Source organism: Colletes latitarsis, chromosome 3, assembly GCF_051014445.1.
Source record: "Colletes latitarsis isolate SP2378_abdomen chromosome 3, iyColLati1, whole genome shotgun sequence".
Lineage (NCBI taxonomy): Eukaryota > Metazoa > Arthropoda > Insecta > Hymenoptera > Colletidae > Colletes > Colletes latitarsis.
In genome coordinates this window covers 33,145,743-33,168,139 of record NC_135136.1, presented here as the reverse complement: position 1 = coordinate 33,168,139, position 22,397 = coordinate 33,145,743, and the positions used below count along the sequence as shown (strand labels likewise).

Here is a 22,397-nt window from a genome sequence, read left to right as displayed (position 1 = left end):
GTTGCAGTGTGTTTATCGACAAGCTTCGTAGAAATTAAAGTACTATGTTTAGAATTCCATTAGACGTGAAATATAAAATGCAAATAAAACTCCACTATAGTGTGCTGCTCTCACTGGCAGTATACAAAACAATTTCTCATGACATAAAGGGGTTGCTTTAACAATGAATCCATGTATAAAGAAGGTAATCCTACGTGTGGAAATAAATCGAAAATGTGGAATAAAATCAAATAATGCACCAATCAATTTGTCAAGAGAAATCATTCAATTTTTTGAGGAATAAGATGGTTATTCGAAAATAAAAACAAATTTTTGTTTCCCCATTTCGTCTCGACTCTAAGTAATCGTATATTTATCAAGTTTGTATCAAACGAGAAAGATTTATTTAAATGGTCGTTTAAAGAGCCATAACAAATATTCTACTTTATCGAATGTCAATAAAATCAAATAATGCACCAATTAATTTGTCAAGAAAAATTCCAAACAAAGATCGTCATACAAAATTCAATTGTTTGAGGAATAAGATGGTTATTCGAAAATAAAAACAAACTTTTGTTTCTGTATTTCGTCTCGACTCCAAGTAATCGTATATTTATCAAGTTTGTATTAAACGAGGAAGATTTATTTAAATCGTCGTTTAAAGAGCCATAAAAAATATTCTACTTTGCCAAACGTAATCTTTGCGGAGGAGATATCGAGATAATAACGAACGACTCGTATAAAGCACGAGATTCGCGCGAGGGGCGGGTTAACGATTGAAAAAGTCGCGCTATCAGTTATCTTTAAGCTCGATGTTTCTCATCTTCAAGTCTTTCTTACGTTCAACAGCCCCGACAGTTTCGGTTTTGCGGTTCGTTTTAAGGCCAGAGTCCAGACTCCACGTCTGCTGACCGGTCCGGTGAATTTGCGGCGTTTCGTGGTTCGAAAAGGCTGCTCGTCCAGGCGGTAAGTCTAGACCGAAACGACAGGTCACTCGTGAATGGAGCCGATGGACCAGCGTCGCGCCGATATTTTGCCGCGTCTACAATAGAGCAATTTTTCGGCCCTGTCGTCCGCACGCTTCTAGAAACTATTTCTCGATGATTTTACGGTCGAAAGTTCCTTTTAAACCGCGTTCGCCCGGAAAGTAACATTGTTTAAGGAGGTTCCAACGAGCAGAATTACGCCATCTAAGTACAATTTTTGCAAGCAGATCATTAAAAAATTATATATCACGATGAAATAATTTTCTTTTCCTTTTTATATTTAATCAAAATATTAAAGAATATACAGGGTGTACGACCACCACTAGGAAAAATTTTAATGGGAGATTCTAGAGGCCAAAATAAGACGAAAATCAAGAATACCAATTTGTTGATTGAGGCTTTGTTAAGAAGTTATTAACATTTGAAGTTCCGCCAGTATTGAATTTTTTTCTCCAAAATGCGCAGGATTTCGGGGGTATGTCTATTCACCAAAAATTATTGTAATTCACCCCTGCATTCAAAAATATTTTTTTTAGGATCATTTGAAATTTTTTAATATTGTCGAACAATTTGCCCCCTTCTCGAATTTTTTTCTCGAATGTGAGTAGAATTTCGGGGATATGTCTGTTGACCAAAAATGAATGTCATCGACTCCCCTAGCTAAAAATAATTTTTTTAGAACGATTTAAAATTTTTTTAAATCGTTTAAATTTAGGCACTTACCCCTGTCGATTTTTCTTAGAAATTAGTTTTCAATTTTTAATAATTTTGTTTGACGCTGTACAGAAAAGTTGTCTAATACTTTTTTGTAGGTACCTATGAGCTCTACTTCTCCCCAAAATTTCAATGAAATATATTCACTATTGTAGGAGTTATGGCTGTTTGAAAATTGGACCACTTTTATGGGGTTTTTCTTATTTTGCGGGGTCAAGGATCAACTTTTCGAATATTTTTAGAATTTCTACATATTCTCCACCAAAATACGCGTAGTTTGCTTTTTTAAAAATGAAAATCGTCCAATCCCTTCAGGAGTTATGACATTTTAAAGATTCGCATGAAATTTCAGGGAAGCATTTTTGGCCCCACATTAGATTTTCGCTAAGGAATTTTTATCTCGAAAATGCGTAAGATTTTGGGGGTATATGTAATGACCAAAAATGATTATAATCGACCCTTGCAACCTAAAATAATTTTTTTAGAACGATTTGAAAAATTTTTTTTCCGCCGAAAAATTTCAACTAACCGAATTTTTTTCTCGAAAATAGGTAGGATTTCGGGGGTATGTGTTTTCACCAAAAATAATTGCAATTGACTCCCACAACTAAAAATAATTTTTTCAGAACGATTTGAAAAATTTTTTTTCCCAGGGTAATCAGACAGTTGTGATCAGACATTATATATTCTGTAATGAATTTTTTTCTCGAAACTGCATAGGATTTCGGGGGTATGTCTATTCACCAAAAATGATTGTAATTAACACCCACAACTGAATATAATTTTTCCAGAATGATTTGAAATTTTTTAATAACTTTTTAACGAAGCCTCAATCAAGAAATTGATATTCTTCATTTTCGTCTTATTTTAGTCTCTGAAATCTCCCCTGGAGTCCATTTTTACCCGAATCTTCAAATGACCAGTTTCTCACTGAATTTTTGCATTACTATATATTTGTAAATTCTTCATTTACAAAGAAATAATTTTCCTTTCCTTTGTATATTTATTCAAAATATCAAAGAAAATATAAATGGTGTCTGGAGTCCATTTTTACCCAAATCTTCAAATGACCAGTTTCTCACTGAATTTTTGCATTACTATATATTTGTAAATTCTTTATTTTATCGTTTACTGTTAAAAGTTCACGTTTTGCTATTACTACTCTCCAGTGAAAATTAAAATGAATCGTTTCCATGGGTCAACGTGGACCCAGAGATCTCTGTGTTTTTTGCATACAGGATTCGAAAAGAAAACGTTTGTTAACAAGATAATGGATTTCAGAAAAGTTAACTACTTTTAAATGTCATTTTTTAACACGACACTTAAATCTTCTAATCCCGTCGAAGATAAATTGACCAAAAGGGTGGAATCGGAAGAACCAACGTATTATAAATAAAATATAACGCTCAGCTTGCGTCTTGAGCGAACGTGGCAAAGATGGACGAAAGTAGTGGCCGATTTTCGTACAGGAACTTACATCCTGCCCTCTGGACACGCATAATTTAACGCGGGTCAGCCACGCGAACAGGACAATCTGTTCATCCGCTTTTTCTTGGTCAAGGAGAACACGGACTTCCTTTGTCCGAACGACGTGCCGCATAATTAGAGAATGTGGCGTCGCGAAATGGAAATACCGGGGAGGGCGGTCGCCTTGTAATCAGCTAATTACCGTTGGAATTGTGCGTCGACTGCGAATCGGTTATCCTTTTGTTTGCACTTCGCTTGCTGGTTGCAGCCAAGCAGAAGGGCGAGAACCCTTCGTGTGTTCCGTCGCGACGACGGTGCTTTGAAAACAGATACGCAGGTGGAAACACTCGTTTGCGGCCAAGCTGAATCTTCGTCACTTACCTGCGTAATTAGAAAGCTCGACGCGCCAGAATTTCACCAAAGCGTCACTTAGTCCGTTATTAACCCCTTAACGTACGACTTAATGTAATTTTTCAAACGTATACTATTTTATTTCGTTTAAATTTGTCCGTACAATGGCCACGACAGAGAATTTGTTTTACGAATACATCGTGAATGTAAATATGTGTTGATTTTCATTTATAAGACTTGATAACGCTTGCAAAATTTTAAATAGAATACCTTGAGGTTTGGAAATTTTAATTAGGAACATTCCAATCTAAAATACCGGAACTTCTTATTTTTTAAAGCCTCATAACACCTAAACAAAGTCTTCAAAGTATTCGAATTCACTTCGAACTTGGAGTGTTTCTAAACAAATCCTAACGCTTGCAAAATTTTAAATAGAATACCTCGAGGTTTGGAAATTTTAATTAGGAACATTCCAATCTAAAATACCGAAACTTCTTATTTTTAAAGCCTCATAGCATCTAAACAAAATCTAAATTAAACAAAAATAACCATCGTAGAAAGATCACAAGCCCAAAGTTCACGAATTTTCTATCAACTTCGAAACGTTGAAATGATTTGAAAAAATTCTCCATCTGAAATGTTGCTCCGAAAAATGAATTTCATTATCGATATTATAGAACAGAGGAACGATGCATTATTTGCACTTTCCCGAACATTTCGAAGCGTCGAGGAACAGAGAAACGCGTGGGCAGGGGGAAATTTTGATCGACAGCGATATTTTCCTCCGTTAATATCTACGCGCGGGCAAAGTGAAATTGCTTTCGAGCAATTACCTCGAGGCAAATACAGTGCTTCTGTGCGGGAGGTTGAACCGATCATTGTTAAAACGCACATGCCACGAGCACGCGGCAACCTCGGTGACTGCATTTTGAACGGCATCCGGAACGAAGGGAACACAACGTGGTTGCATTCCGCGATGGTTAATCTACGTATATCATTACGCCTCGATCGCGGCTGCGGTTCGACAAACTCGCGCGCCGATATACCGATCCCGAGCGTCGATTTTCTGGAAGCGAACGTTTCAGAAAATCATTTCGCGGCTCCGCGAAACGCGGAATTTCTCACGCTCGAGCGGACTGATTCAGCGGTACGTCGAGTGGAAATCCCGTGGGACCTCGCCAGATGTCCCGGGAGATCCTGGGCAATTCATGCGAACATGAATGTCTGAAACCACGGGCGCACAACAGACCCTGTACGGAACTACTTAACCCCTTAACGCTTACATATTTTTCAGATTTACGGTCCCAAATACTAAAACTTTCCCTAAATTCGTGTATTATAAATGTAATATGTTTTATTTTACATCTCTAATAGTGTACTTTTGCCAAGATACAGATTATCTTTCTGTATTCTGTACAGAGTGTTCGGCCAACCCTGGAAAAAATTTGAATGGGAGATTCTAGAGGGCAAAATAAGACGAAAATCAAGAATACTAATTTGTTGATCGAGGCTTCGTTAAAAAGTTATTAACGTTTAAAGTTCCGCGTGTAGAACCACTATCGTGCGCGCGCAGCTGTTCGAAGATTGTCGTTCTACACGCGGAACTTTAAACGTTAATAACTTTTTAACGAAACCTCGATCAACAAATTGGTATTCCTGATTTTAGTCTTATTTTGGCCTCTAGAATCCCCCATTAAAATTTTAGCCAAACACCCTGTATAAATTTGATCTGCATGTATAGTAATCAGCTTAAGGGAGCAGTCTCATGTGTACGTTGTAAAATTTAACCATCTTTATTAATTTCTTTTTAATTAAACGTTACATCTAACTGTAATTTATTTTCGCAATTTACTTAACTGTCCTTTGGAAATGCAAAATAAATTTTTCATGTTTTCATTACGCCCACAGTAAACACGTGTTTAATCACTGGCATAGGTGATTGCAACAAGGTTGATTAAATAAAAAAATCAAAAAGATTTTTATTCGGTAGGTAGCAAAATAATTAATTTATGCTGAAAATAGGCAAAATGGCGAAAGCTTAAATTAAAAGTTTAACAGTACATTCTTAAATATATATACTTTCACATGAAATTGCCCTCTTAATAACATGCATGCCCAAAAGAAGTTACTTCAAATTTTCCTCGAACCATAAGAATGCTTACTATATAAATTTTTGTTTATGAACTCATTTCCTTCGAATTCGAGCCACTATCAACCGTAAATAAATGATAGAATGCAGAAAATATTTACAAAACGATATCGAAACTATTAAATAAAACATCGAACGAACATTAATATTTGATAAGCTTCCTCGAGCACTTTCAATTAATAAATCAGTGCAAATTGTCATTGTATTCATGAAAAGCTTGCCCGTAACTGGGTTCCAAGCGTCCTCGATCGTTGTTTCGAGATCGTTCGCATCGCTGTATCGCGATTATTGCACGCGTCACGTACAAACCGAAACCATAAATTTTCCAAGAGGATCGAGGTCCGTTGAAAGAGTGTCTCGCGTGTTCTTTTCTTGCAATGGCAACCGTAGCCCGCGAGGAAACGCAATCCCGATAGCGGGAGACGTTTAATCGACGATATTGCGCGTGAAACGAAACCGTGGCTCCGGCGATCCTCGCTCGAATTCGCGCGTGGAATTTGATTAGGGTCGAAACAAGAAGCCGAGAAAACGCAAGACTCTCCGCACTCGATCCTTAGATCAAACCAGTTTGCTGGCTCGGCGTGTCGGTGGGTAGCGGTAGCGCGATTCTTATCGACAAAATGGTCTGAATATTTGATCGATCCGACTCTCGTTCCGCTTGTAATCGATCCTTTTCTCGTTTGTAAAATCTGCCGGGCTCTGAAATATCGCCACACCTGCCGTTGCTACAGCCCCGCTGATTCGATCGCCATTTTACGACCGCCGCGGCCACTATGACCGTATCGATCTCCTGCAAGATGCTCGATAGATCTCACTGGAAACTTGTAGATTCGAATTTCAAGTTAGAAAATACTTATATTCCATCTATGTGTGAGAATCCATCGGTGTGAATTGTACGAATTTTCAAAGCTAGCAGTTTCATGTATGATCGATAGATCTCACTTTAAACGACCCTTATAGATTCGTATTTCAAGTTAGAAAATGTTTATATTCCATGTATAATATATATGAAAATTCATTGGTATGAATTGTACGAATTTTCAAAGCTAACAGTTTCGTATATGATCGATAGATCTCACTTTAAACGACCTTTATAGATTCGTATTTCAAGTTAGAAAATATTTATATTTCATCTATGTATTAAAATCTATCGATATGAATTGTACGAATTTTCAAAGCTAGCAGTTTCATATACGATAGATCTCGTTGTAATAAAATATTTATATTCCATCCGTGACACGTGCTAAAATCCATTACTATAAATTATACAAACTCTCAAAGCTAGCAGTAATTCGAATTCGAGGTTACACAATTTTTATGTTCGATCGATCTCAATGGAGTTAATAATTTCATTAATATAGACCCCCAAGCGCTTCGATAAAAAAGATAGAATAAAATGTACCTTCGTCAACAAACGCAACAGGTAAAAAGCACATTTGAAAACCAATCGTCGGACCATTTATAGAAAAACCGCTGTTATATAAACGTAGATCTCAATTTCTATATTCGATCGATCTCGGTGGAGTTAATAATTTCTTTAATATAGACCCCCAAGTGTTTCGATAAAAAAAATAAAATATACCTTCGTCAACAAACGCAACAGGTAAAAAGCACATTTGAAAACCAATCGTCGGACCATTTATAGAAAAACCGCTGTTATATAAACATAGATCTCGATTCCTATATTCGATCGATCTCGGTGGAGTTAATAATTTCTTTAATATAGATCCCCAAGTGTTTCGATAAAAAAAATAAAATATAACTTTGTCAACAAACGCAACAGGTAAAAAGCACATTTGAAAAGCAATCGTCGCACCATTTATAGAAAAATCTATATAAACAAAGATCTTGCTGTACCACTCTATGGTTTATTTCCAAGCACGATGAAAGATTAACGACCATTTCCAATCGCGTGATACGTCCCGTAGTTAATTGTTACGGTACAACTTGATCTCGTCCGGATTCCAGCGTCGCGTTTACCAGCGTCTGTTCCCTAGTGTACAGACGTTTTCGCGGCGTGTTTCGAATTAACGACAACTCTTTCGCAAAATGTGTCCATAACGCGGCAAAGGGAATTATATATAGAAATCGTATAGCCGTCGTCGTCGGAGACGAGGAGACGAGGACTCTTTGAGAGAAAGGAAGTCGTTTTGTTGGCTCGCCACCGAGCCGGCATTATCTTATTGCAGATGCTTGTTGTCGCGTGCGAACGTACGCGAATTTTCAACGGTCTATAGCGCGTAAAGGAACTGGAGGTTTCGAGAACATATGGAATTACCAGGAGTACGATGGACGAATTGAACGGGTCCGTGGAACAGCTGCTACCACACGCACAGCACGTGGAACTCGACGCGTACAATTATAGGTTGCTCTACCTATACGAATAGCTGGCAATTTCGCGGAAAGCGAAACGCACGATCGAACGAATCGACGAGGACGCTCGAGTATTAAAATCGACCGCTGAAGAGCCTCCGATTCGAAGGTGCAAAGCACTCTCTTCAACGTGGACTCGTAGAAATTCCAAAAATTCGTCCATTAACCCTTTGCACTCCGAATTATACTTCAATTTTGTTATCAGGAGCTCCCAACGCTTTTGAGTGTTTTATTTGGAATCTATGTTAATTAAAAAATGGGGTGTTTTATTTGAAATCTACGTTAACTAGAAGATAATAACTAAAAATATACTATTCTTGTATTTTGTAATTTTCGAGTGTATGATATCTCTTTGATACTTAATCAAATGTCGAGTGGGAGTGCAAAGGGTTAACAAGTGGACCTTACAAGCTTGGTGATACAAATTTTATGAATTTTATTAAATTAAAGTTCATTTATATCCACTCGAAGCACAGGTCGATAGTGTTTTATCGTTATTTTTTATTATTCGTTAATATATTTGTTCTTTTTTGGAAAAAATGAGTTAATGATAGTTTTAATGACATATAGATATCCTCTCACTCTTCTATGAACTGTGTATACTGTCTTGGGAAGTTTATAAAAATGTATAAACTATATTACTGTAGAATTTGAACATTCTATTATGGAGTTTCAACAAAGATTTCAGTATTATTCTCCGATATATGAAGTTATGATTTTAGATTTAATAATTATTCATATAACACACAATATAAACCAAATAGAAATAAACAAATCAAAATGATATTGTTGATGTACCAACTTGCACTTAAGGGGCAAAATAAGGCGAAAATCAAGAATACTAATTTGTTGATGGAGGCTTCGTTAAAAAGTTATTAATGTTTAAAGTTCCGCCTGTTTTGGTTTCTTTTCTCGAAAATGCGCAGGATTTCGAGGGTATGTCTATTGACCAAAAATGATTGTAACTGACCCTCGCAAACGAAAATAATTTTTCCAGAACGATTTGAAATTTTTTAATTTTGTCAAAAAATTTGTGCACCTACTCGAATTTTTTTCTCGAAAGTGGGTAGGAATTCGGAGGTATGTCTATTCACCAAAAATGATCGTAACTGACCCTCGCAAACGAAAATAATTTTTTCAAAACGATTTGAAATTTTTTAATTTTCCCGAAAAATTTCACACCTTCTCGAATTTTTTTCTAGAAAGTGGTTACGATTTCGGGCATATGTCTATTAACCAAAACTTATTGTAATCAACCCCCCTCGCTAAAAATAATTTTTTTAGACCGATTTGAAATTTTTTTTTTCGCCGAAAAATTTCAGCAGCTACCCCCTTGTCGATTTTTTTTAGAAATTCGTTTTCAATTTTTAATAATTTTATTTGACGCCCTACAGAAAAGTTGTCTAATACTTTTTTGTAGGTACCCATAAGCTCTACTTCAGAAAAAAGTTTCATTGAAATATATTCACTATTGTGGGAGTTATGGAAGTTTGAAAATTGGGCCATTTTTATGGGGTTTTTCTGATTTTGCGGTGTCAAGGATCAACTTTCGACTATTTTTGCGATTTATACATATTCTCCATTAAAATACGCGTAGTTTGCTTTTTTAAACATTAAAATCGTCCAATCCGTTCAGGAGTTATGACATTTTAAAGATTCGCATGAAATTTCAGGGAAGCATTTCTGACCTCACATTAGATTTTCGCTAAGGAATTTTTTTCTCGAAAATGGTTAGGATTTCGAGGGTATGTCTAATCACCAAAAATGCTTGTAATGGACCCCTGCAACTAAATATAATTTTTTTAGTATGATTTGAAATTTTTTAATTTTGTCAAAAAATTTGTGCACCTACTCGAATTTTTTTCTCGAAAGTGGGTAGGAATTCGGAGGTATGTCTATTCACCAAAAATGATTGTAATTGACCTCTGCAACTAAAAATGATTTTTTCAGATTGATTTGAAATTTTTAAATTTAATTTTTTAATAACTTTTTCACCAAGCCTCAGTCAAGAAATTGATATTCTTGATTTTCGTTTTCTTTTAGCCTCTAGAATCTCCCATTAAAATTTTTCCCAGGGGTGGCCAAACACCCTGTATATGGAGAACATGAATACAAATTATGTATACTAAAAATCCATTTATGTTAATTAATTCATTGTTTTTTTATTGAATTTAAAAGGAAAGTTTATAATATAATTAATGCAATAACAATAATGTCAGTCATACATAATTTTATACCCATAATTGGATTAAATAGTATTTGATTTTTCAATCGGAATTGAAAGTTTTATCAAAATCATTAAATTCAAACATAAAGTAATACAGTACTCAATTTTATGGCATACAATGTTATGCTAATTCTCATTTAACAACGAAATAATGGTCCACCAATATGATAGTACTGCCACAAGTTGAAAACAATTTTTATCAGTAATTAAAAGTTCATTAACCACGATGAGTGGAGGCAGAAAAAATACACCAAATCAACGTCATTGTATCGAATTGCTTCGTAAAGCTCTGTAATAGCACCACAAGATAAAGGAAATAATAACAACTAAATAAAAATTTGATGGAGAAGCGTTCACAATCGTGTGAATACTAGAACTCGCCTAATTAATGTTTCCTTCTTCACCGCAAGAACAAACAAAATTAAGATCACAGGATGTTCGAAAGTTGGAACGTGTTTTGCATTGAAAGGACTACAGAGTGCATTTCAAAGAAACAAGAGATTACAATACTACAATAAACTGCAGGAAATACACATTAACACTACGTGTGATAAATAAATTCAAACAGAAATTCTACCGAATCTCTATATTCACAATTTATTTTAACATTGATTTTTAAAATAACAAATATTCTGCGTACAAACTAGAGACAAAACAATATTAAAATATGAATTGACGGAACTGCAGTCGAATATGTAAACGAAAAATTAAACGACTCGTGTTTCTAAAAATTTGTTTTGGTCATTTTATTCATCACAACATGCATGTGCAATCCCAGAATCAAATTAACAGTGAAAACAAATATTACGAGGAAATGTAACGTCGATAATTGGAACGAATAGTAATAAAATAGCTGCGAAATTCGCTTCACGGTTGCAAATATATGGCGAGCAAAAGCGTTGTAGTTTCTGATAAAAACACGGAAAAATGGCGTAATAATGTTTCTTTAATATTCAGCATTCCCTTGCGCAAAGTTTCCGCGTAATACCATCGTTACTGTACTGCACGGAGGAACATATTTTCCTCTAATAGAGATTCTCTTTCCCGGCATGTTTGCATTGGATTACGAATAATGGGGGGTGAGGGGGCGAGAGACATCAAAAGAAAGCTCCGTCGGGACGAAGAACCTTGGCTTTCCGGGGTAGCCGGAGCCAAGCAATCCTTCTTTTAGGGAAACTCCGACGAAGAAGAAATTGCTGCGCGGCGGAAATCCTGCAGGTATTTTTTCGAATCCAGGATTTAATGGATCATGGCGTATATAAAACCCCTACGGAACAAGAAACGGAGTAGTTTGCATTCATTAAAATGCATAAAGAAATAAAGAAAAATATTGTGTCGGTTACTATTTATAAATCCACTAATAATTATAGAAATTTGCTTGGATCGTTGTTCATTCAGAGTTACATCACCTTGTTGATATAAAAGTGGATTTTATATACAATAATTCTAAACGCAAATGATCAACATTTTTACTGTTCCTCGAAAGATATTTTTTGTACGTTTGAAAACGATGAAAATTAAAAATTTTTATTTTGCACCACTGAATACTGCATCAAAAGATTATTATATATGTGTTTCGATCGATGCAACATTTTTTAATTGGTAAAAATTTTAACTACCGTGTAATATCAGTATTGCACGAATTTTTTATTTTAAAATCTTCCATATTTTTTGAAGGTGGAGTCGAAAAGTTGATAAATAGGAAATAGTAAATATTGATTTCTGAGTGGAATAACCTCGATAATTTCATCAACGATATCAAAGAAATCACTGCACGAATTTTTTAATTTAAAATCTTCGACATCTTTTGAAGGTGAAATCGGAAAGTTGATACATAGGAAATCGTAAATATTGCTTTCTGAGTGGAATGACCTCGATAATTGTACCAACGATACCAAAGAAAGCACTGGATTTTTATTAGAATCGTTTGCAAGCATTTATTATCGAGATATTGTAACGTGCGCGCATTAAGGACAATCAACGGTGATTTTCAACGAACGTGCATCGTAAAACGATCTAGCAAGCGTCAACAGTTCACCTCGCCGCGGGCAGACTGTTTACGAAGCTTAAAGCTTTCTTAGACGAACTAATTTGCGCTCCATTCATTGCTCCCTGTGTATTACGCACGAGCGAAATAATATAATTTACGGCCCCGGTAGCTTTCCAACGACAGAGTTCGCCATTGCGCAAGAACAAGGGGTTGCTAATTGCCTTGCACCTGCAACCGTACGCGGTTGCAAGGAGCGTTCTTGTAAGACGCCTCGCTCCAGCGAACTTTCGCGAGGAGCAGGGACGGTTTAACGACTTTGCCCTTAAACAGTTTAACGAGGCGGATGTTCCCTGGCCGGGAAGCGACCCTTGGATACCGGCTACATAAACGAACCGTACGTTTTAAGCGTAAAGTCCGCTGAAATATGCGGCAGCACGCAGACCCGAAGCGTGCGTAAACGTCGGTTCGCTACGGATGAATTTGTACCGCGCCAGGATCAAAATACAGCTAGCTTCAGAATGGCAATTTGTACCAAAATACTCAGGGTTGCTCGCTGAGGGCACTCCAAGGGTGGAATGCACCGTAATGCATCGAAAGAATCGAGATTTTTTTACCTTTGGAGTCTTGAGAAATTTTTAGAAACGTCGAATGTTTATTTAAAAAGGCTTAGAAATTTTGAAAAAATATTCTTCGATATTACTTTTACTTTCAGTCGTCACTTTCAGATGTAAGAAAATGATTTTGCTTCCATAGTTTCCCTCAATTCTCTTTTGATCTCCTACAATGCAGCACCACATACTTATTTTCAAAGATCTTCACAATTAATATTTACCTAAACATTGCGTGTTGTATTCTTTTTATTCTAACGTTGATCGCCAAAATAATTAAGAAAAACAACAGCAGATAAGACAGCTAAAAGGACATTATTAAAATACCTGCATGAATTTTTAATTTTCAGATGGATTGAAAAATGGCAATTTTTTTAAGATAATTCCTTGTATAAGCCACTTCGAACTGTTTGTAACGCAATAAAACAGACTTGGATTAAAGAAGTAATCGAACTGCGAATCGAATTCTGTTCGATGGATGAGAAAGATCGCCATTCCCACTGTTAGTCACCAATCCGTGGGAAGGATCGTTAAAAATGAATCCGTTCTTACAGAATGGGACACGGTCATTACCTCCTGGAGAAAACGGCAGTGCAACGTCTGCGAGCATCAAAAAAAGCTTAAGAAGCTGCGCTCCCATGCAATCGTTCGGTACGTTTCACGGATGAGAAGATTTTCACCGTTCAACAAACATCGCCGTCGTTTCCCAGCTTCTGCGGTGCTTCGAACCGGTATCCGTGCTACGCGATAAACACCATTGGCTTCTGTGAACCACGAGGTCAAGATTAACACTACCAGCGATAAATTCAAAGGAATGCATTAGAATTACGAAAACAGGATTCGATGGAGATTGGGCAACCGCGCGTGGGAGGAAAATATATTGAAACGCATCGAACAACACTTTCGAGAAGATGATCTTCAGAAATGGAGCTAGGTGGGCATTACTGAAGGTACTGTATCTTTTGAAAACAACGTTTAGCCTCTTATGTCGAAGGTAAATATCCGATCCCAGTTGTTGCACCGCGTGTGAAGGCAGTCTCGACTATGAAAATAGTAAAACGTAAATATAGAAGCAGACCTGGAGACTTACAGATCATATCGAGAACTGCACGAGGATGGAAATTAGAAATATTCACTAAATTGTAGAAAACAACCCTTTCTATCAAATAAAAATTCTTTTCTATCTTGTTATTCTATCACACTTTTGTTATTTGATCATTGTGTATCGTTGAATATTGAAAAAATTATTCGTTTGATGGAGCAAGTGAACCCTTTTAAAAACTCTGTCCCAAACGAAATTAGAAATATTCACAAAATTGTCAATCGAAAACAACCCTTTTTGTCAAATAAAAATTCTTTTCTATCGTGTTATTCTATCACACTTTTGCTATTTGATCATCGAGTATCGTTGAATATTGAAAAAATTATTCGTTTGATGGAGCAAGTGAACCCTTTTGGAAGCTCTGTCCCAAACGAAATTAGAAATATTCACAAAATTGTCAGTCGAAAGCAACCCTTTTTATCAAATAAAAATTCTTTTCTATCGTGTTATTCTATCACACTTTTGTTATTTGATCATCGAGTATCGTTGAATATTGAAAAAATTATTCGTTTGATGGAGCAAGTGAACCCTTTTAAAAGCTCTGTCCCAAACGATCGATGAACTCGTAAAATATAAAAATAGAAATAACATCTAAAAACCTTCTATTTAATTTCGAGAAAAATTGCAGTGAAATTCTGGTTTCCACGAGGCAAAATAAATGAATTCGAGAGAGCCCCAAGACAAATATTACTTAATCGAAGTAGCCTCGTTTTTTGTAACCCGAATAAATATGACATCATTCGCGTGATTAACGACGTGGATATTAACCTGTCGACGATTCGCTAAATTATACGTACAACGTTACGAGACACGCGACAAATTCTCAATTAGCGCATTCTTTCGCGTACACGGGCACAAATTATTCTGCAATTATCAGCGATTACAGGACACCGTGTTGCACCGTGGAACGCCGACCGACGAGTCGTGGATAATTTAACTACCTCGAACGTTTAACCGCCTTAAATATAATTTAACGAGGCTCGCCTCTTTAAGGTTGTACGCTATTTGCATAGGCACATGCGCGAGTGCACGCGTACAGACTGCAACCGTACACGATTCGCCCAGTCGACCAATGTCATACCCGTGTTGCATTCGCGTGCTTTTGCACTTTGCTCATTTATTCGCCTCTAGCTATAAAAAAACAGGCTTCAAGCATTACTAAACATTCGTTTTTGCTTCGGATTTGCATTTCTAATGTATTCGTAAAAATTCGAAAAGGTGAACTTAAAAATATATAAAAATTCAATCGTTTTCTATCACAATCTCCAATCTCTTGATCCACGAAACGTGCGATCTAGAATCATTTTAGAAGAATTTTAAATAAAAAATTTGTTTTAATCGCAGCAAATCTGAATCTAAAGTTTCACGAAAGTTTAATTAATACATTTTCTGATCGAGATGACCTGGTCAGAAAAAGACAAGTCGTCCAACGAGGAACACGTTCAAAGAGGCAGGAGAAATTATGATCAAACAGAAACTTTAAAAGCAAGGTTGTTTGCGTACGAAAGAGTCGTCGCTGACGTAAATAAATCATAAAGTTTCTTTCGCAAAAAGCGGTAGACGTTCTCGGTAGCTTACCTGTAATGCTGTAGCAGGTGCTTGAAAAATAACTAAAACATAACGAGCCGAGACATGATAAACACCGCTCCTTTTCGGAGAGCCGGAGAATTATTGCTGTTACCAAAATCAAGAGTGGCGACAAGTTATGGCGCAAGCAACTATAAATCACTCGTTTATCGTTCCGATCGGTGGCGATTCCTCGTCTATCGATATATTTCACTCTTATCAAAATTACCTCGAAACATGACTTTGTGATTCGAATTTAAATATATACTTGTAAAGTTAAAAAAATCTCGTGGAAATTAATTTCTTAATTCAAAATTAAGAAAGGAAGGAAATTAATTTCTTAGTGTCTAACGATATATTTATTTGTATGTATCGAAATTGTTTTCCATAGAATGAGGTACGAGTAAGAGATGATTGTCGTTACTTGTTAAATAAATTCTAATCGAATTTGAAATTTCAATCAAAAATAAGGACCGTTCGAGAGGATTGGTGTTTGAAAATAGGACCATAAAACGCCCGAGAAGGTCGTAAGGGTGTAAGCAACAAAAGATATAAAGGTACGAGAAAACAAACAACCGTATCCTGCTCTCTGAAGCTACCGCGTCTCGTTGGTACGAATCGGTATTAAAAAGCCGAGAAACTCTGCAGTTAAACATTATTCTCGTACCCCGCGGGGTTGTCGACACTCCGTAATAATTTTCTTTCGGGGAACTGCGAACGCCCAGGTGCTCGCACACTCGAAGTTCCTTGTAACGAAAACAAATTAGAATTAATAGTCGAGCAACGACTTTCCTGGCGGTGCACGTCGTTCGAACCCTCCACTTTCGTATCTGTGAAATTTGTTCGAAAAGTAAAACTACTCAATATTTTAATTGTAATTTTGCTACTATGCGAAGAGAGCCACCGTCGTAATGATTAAACTTTCGAGTTTGCAAACTTCACTCGTAAAGAAAAGTTATTGTTATTATTGTTATTGTTGTCATTGTCATTGTCATTGTCATTGTAATTGTAAATGTAATTATAATTGTAATTGTGTCACTGTCATTGTCATTGTAATTGTAAATGTAATTATAATTGTAATTGTGTCACTGTCATTGTCATTGTAATTGTAAATGTAATTATAATTGTAATTGTGTCACTGTCATTGTCATTGTAATTGTGTAATTGTAATTGTAATTGTAATTATAATTGTAATTGTAATTGTAATTGTGTCATTGTAATTGTAATTGTGGCATTGTCATTGTCATTGTGTCATTGTCATTGTCATTGTCATTGTCATTGTAATTGTAATTGTGGCATTGTCATTGTAATTGTAATTGTGTAATTGTCATTGTCATTGTCATTGTCGTTCATTTATTAACGGGAATAAACCCTTTACTACAAAACATGTAATATGTAAGGAACTACAAATGTGGATTTTACATAGTCAAACAGTATCACTTTAAATTTTAACAAAGTAAATTAATTTACAATACGTTGCAAAAATAATTTTAGACCTTCTAATGATTGTTCAATTAAATCAGTCTTAGTGTGGACAAAATTTGCATGACTAATCATTCTATTTACTTTCAGTATAAAATAGTGATTTCTGAAATATCTTGATGGTACATACAAAGGGAACAATTGAGTAATTGTTGAACGCGAAATATGACCTTTGATTAGCTTATTTACGAACATAATATCTGTGATTTTTCTTCTATTATGCAACGTTTGAAGATTAGTGTTAATAAATCATTATAATTATGTGATTCAAGAGGTATGGGACACCCACTATGCCTAGCAACAAGACGAAGTTTGTGTTAAACTCTCTCAATGTTGTCGATATATGTTTTGTAACGAGGAGACCAAATTTTGCTACCATATTGCAGCAGAATATTCTGCTAGAATAGTTAGTCTTGTTAGACTAGAATAGTTAGTAACTCAATCTTGAGAAGGGAAGAGAAGTTTGTTACGTACAAAGGCGTTTGAATAACTCATCTTCGACGACGTCAACCTGTATTTTAGCGATCACATTTTGAAATAAATATTTTTCAAGTCTCTGTAAGGATAGAAGTCTGTTTATCGGATTCCGTTACTTTCTCTCGCGATCCGAATCACGCCGATTATGAAATACTCGAACACTTAATTTTATGTATCCAGTAGACTTGAGAAGTCTCAATTTCAATTTCCAATCCTGTTACTCTCTACTGGTTCGTATAATCATAATATAAGTCATACTCTAATCACGTATTAAGCAAGTCAATTTACATATACACTCAACCGTTACTATAAATACAGCAATCGAGGCAGAAGGGGAATTTTAACACATTGACTGCCACGTCACCCATATGTGGATAACATAATTGTTCACTGAGGAGTCAAAAAAATTCATCTTCGAGATTAGATGTTAGATAGGACTCTTGAATTTTAACGAGGCTCTAAAGATCAGTTGACAAATTCTAGATATGCTAGTTTCCAATTGTCTGAAGACAAAGTCTCGTTTTCGTGAACAATTCTTAAGTTTGACATGGCAATCGTGTTAAAAGACTCTGTTCCCTATCGACTCGATAATATCGTTGGTGATGTCCTTCTTTTGTATTCTCTAAACATGATATAAATTCACTTTCAAACCAGAAATCCCTAAGAAACTGACAAGTGTTTCCAAACAATAGCTTCCAGGAAGTCGTCGCGGACAGGTGTTGGCAGGTTTCGACGGCCCTTGAAGCGAAAACAAATCACGATTAATAATACCCCAGAGAGAGGAGAGGCTCGGAGTTTTCATCCTCTTTTGAAAAGCTCATCTGCGCGGTATCTATTCCGGGTTTACTAGGAAAAGGCCCTGTCTCCGGCAGCCGGGAATGCGAAGATGTATAAATACTTGAGGAGTCGGTCCTCTCTTCTTTCCTTCCTCCTTCTCGTTTCTTCCACATTCGTTTCGCCTCGCCTCCATTTCCCCCGCGTCTTCCTCGACGCTGGCACTCGCCGCTAATTGCCAATACGAAAAATCCAACACCAAAGGAACGCGAGCTGGGAGACTCCTCGCTTCGTCCGCCCAGTCGGTGACTGCCCGGTTTTCTGACACAGTTTAACGCGTGACTCAGACGTCAGACGGATACTTTCAAATTGCAGGTTACGTTTCTTTTTTTCTCTCTCTTTTTAAACGTCCACCGAATACTATCGCCGCAGAAACCGCTGCAAACTCGACGATGCGGTTAGCGATCTTTTTCCCCCCGTACAAAATTTACAGCGAGGTTTTAAACCTGAAGGTGCAAGTCAAAGATGTTTCGAAAAGACTTTTTTTACATAAGAAAATATGGGCAATTTAGCCTCGTTTAAGGTCGAAGCCTCTCGTATTAAACTTCCAAAGGTCGCCGTTCTTTTATCTACCTTGGATCCTTAAAGTTTTCAAGTTCAGAGCCTTCTCTGACCTTGAGAATTCAGAAGTTTGTGCACCTTGAATTCCGTGTACCGGTGCTTCTTTATTTAGAACTTTCAAGCGTCAGAACTTCATTCATCTCGAACTTCTTGGCTTCGAGCTCTCCAAGTCGCAGATTTTAAACTGGCAATTTCACTCGTTTGGTATGTCTGTCCACTATCCACTGTTTCTACTTATATCAAAGTTCGAATCGTACTTCATTGAATGCGTGTACAATGAATTTTCAAAGTCGACACAAATTAAATTGTTTTGAAAGAGATCTAAAAATATTTGAATCACGAGACTTGGAACACAAATATACAGAAAGCTTTGGAAAGTCCAAGAAATGCTTTTTCTTAACTTATTAACTTACTTTCCCGGTTTATTACTGAGAAATGCATATACTAAAAAATAAAAGAAAATTTGTCCACTTATTGAATTTTTTTCTCGAAACTGGGTAGGATTTCGAGGATATGTCTATTGATCAAAAATGATTGTAATTGATCCCTGCAACTAAAAATAATTTTTTCAGAATGTTCTGAAATTTTTTAATTTTCTTGAAAAATTTCAACACCTACTCGAATTTTTTTCTCGAAAGTGGTTACGATTTCGGGAGTACGTCTATTCACCAAAAATTATTGCAATTAATCCCCCCAGCTAAAAATAATTTTTTCAGATCAATTTAAAATTTTTTTTTTCGCCGAAAAATTTAAGCACCTACCCCCTGTCGATTTTTCTTAAAAATTCGTTTCTGATTTTTAGTAATTTTGTTTGACGCCCTACGGAAAAATTGTCTAATACTTTTTTGTAGGTATCCATGAGCTCTACTTCAGAAAAAAGTTTCATTGAAATATATTCACTATAGGAGGAGTTATGGCTGTTTGAAAATTGAACCATTTTTATGAGGTTTTTCTCATTTTTCGGAGTTAAGGAATAACTTTTCGAATATTTTTGCGATTTCTACATATTCTCCACCAAAATACGCGTAGTTTGCTTCTTTAAAAATGAAAATCGTCCAATCCGTTCATGAGTTATGACGTTTTAAACATACGCATGAAATTTCAGGGAAATCGTCGTTCATGATCAGACACTGTATTTTAGATAAACAATTTTTTTCTCGAAAGTGAGTAGGATTTCGGGGGTATGTCTATTCACCAAAAATGATTGCAATCGACCCCCCCAACCGAAAATAATTTTTCTGTGAATGATTTGAAATTTTTTAATTTAATTTTTTAATAACTTCTTAACGAACCCTCAATCAACAAATTGATGTTCTTGATTTTCGTCTTATTTTGGCCTCCAGAATCTTGCATTAAAATTTTTCCCACGGATGGCCGAACACCCTGTATAATGGATGTAATTGATAGTTACTGCTCTTTTGAAAAAGGTAACATTACAATCAGAATATTATTAAGTCAATTAACGATTCTTTCTAGTCTTGTAACGAGTAATTTTTCAAACGAGTCCACAGTTTTGTGCTTCGTCTGTTTTGAAGCTTCAACTTTAAGTACGCGCGAAAGACCGAAAACTGTACCGTTAGCGACGAAGGCACATAAGAAATTTATGAAGGAAGAACCTTGGAGACAAGAGAATGCACCGACCTTGGTTACGCGCAAGATCAGCGTAAAGAAACTTGGTTGGGCTGTGAAGGACGAGCCTTGTCAAAGGCCACACACCACGCTCGCCATTGGCTTAAAACGCCTTTAATTAACACGGATTATCAATTAATCTCTGGAATCTCGCGCGATTTATACGTCGTTCTATCGCGGGCTGAGATATAATTAAACTTGATCACATTTATGCATATCTCCGTGAAGCAATTCCGCGGAAATACAACCGCTAGTAATAACTGCAAAAACAGTTGTATTAGATTCCGTTTCTCACTTTCAGTAATTTAGTTGATCGATACTAAATAATACCGTTAGATAAGTAACCTTAAATTATCGATTTCGATTCCTGTTTTTAACAATTTTCTTCTATCTTTTCCCAACGAATTCTGTTCGATATTACGAGTTTAAAATTCTTGTCAACCATGAATGGCAAAGCACTATTCGTGATTTACGTGACACGTAATTCTTCCTAAATGCAATTTCATTTTGCAAAGCACACCTTTCGCGTGTTTTACGACCCTCCCGCCGCTTCAATAATATATCACAATTATTATGAAAGGTGCACAATGATCTGTATTTACTGTCAGATTATGTTGCACGGCTGAATTAGCCGCAATGCATCACGTCGCTTAACGATTTCACCGCCGAGATCTATTCCCTTCTTCGAGTCAGCCAGTAACTTTGTGTTCTGAATTATTAAGCAACTTCTAAGCAACGGAGATGACAGTTCTGTACCACGCAGCTTGGAGAATTGCCACATCTCCGTTGGCATGCCAGCCAGACTCTCTCTGCTGGTACCGAAACGCCAACGTCGAGCTTCTTCCACGAGTGTATCGCGATTCTGCTGACCGTATCTCCTCCTTCAAATTTCTTCCACCTCCTCTGAGACCTCGCCTCGAAAAGATCTAATGAAATATGGAAAACCACTTCCTTAAACGATTCCCAAACGGTCTGCATCCGTCGTTCGTATCATTTCTATCTTTGACCTCCCAAAGATACCATTGTAAATACCGAAATAGCAAACCGATGTTCGTAATCAAATCTCCCAACCGTGTAATCCGACGCGAGATTGACAGATGCCAATAATAGTTTCAAACTTTTATTTCGAGCAGAATGGCGAAAAAGAGGCAGAATGTAGGTCGTCGACGAACTGTTAATTAACAGATAAATACGGTTTGGCATTGAGATTCCAAATTTTGTATAAGATTAAGATACAGGGAACTCCACTTTTACGTCTGTCAGCCACTATCTGGCGTTCGCGGAAGTACGGTCGGGTTATCGTGCATGAATTTGAGATTGGCTGCCGGAAAACGGCGAATGTAGGGCAACACGTTGCTCCAAGAGCGTCTGTTATTTTCGAGAATCCAATCGAGCGTTAATTAAAGGCCAACGACACTCTACCGAACGCAGAAAAAGCGCCATCGAGGTTGCGCTTTGAAAAGTAACGCGGTTCAGTGCGCGGATCGTTGCAGTATTTCGCTAACCCACGTATCCCGTTCGAATTCAATTTTTTTTCCTCGCCCGACCAAACAATAAAAAAGCTGAACAATAAGTTACACGCCACTAATTGGGTTAAGGTAACCCGGAGGGCAATTTTGCTGGTTCGATCAAGATTTCGGTCGCTTTTTCTGCACTCATCGAAACCTAGATGGCCTTTGACTGCTTCCCCACTATGAAACTGAAACAATTCATTCTGAAATTGAAAAGTTAAATAAATTTGAATAAAATCGAAGTTTGGGTCACGTAAAAAATTGTACGACATGGCAGTGAACGTATTAAAAAGAAAATATTTCGATGTTAATTTATTCCAGTAATCGAATCTCGAGACAGAGAGAAGCGTTCGATAACGATCATCTTCGTAAAGGGAACGTCTGAGCAACG

The 22,397-nt window shown here is 36.5% G+C and overlaps 1 protein-coding gene across 6 annotated transcripts in view; it reads right to left on the bottom strand.

The window, feature by feature from the left end:
- The window catches only part of LOC143340465 (uncharacterized), a 506,553-nt gene that overhangs the window by 419,537 nt on the left and 64,619 nt on the right, over nucleotides 1–22,397 (bottom strand). The window lies entirely within an intron of this gene.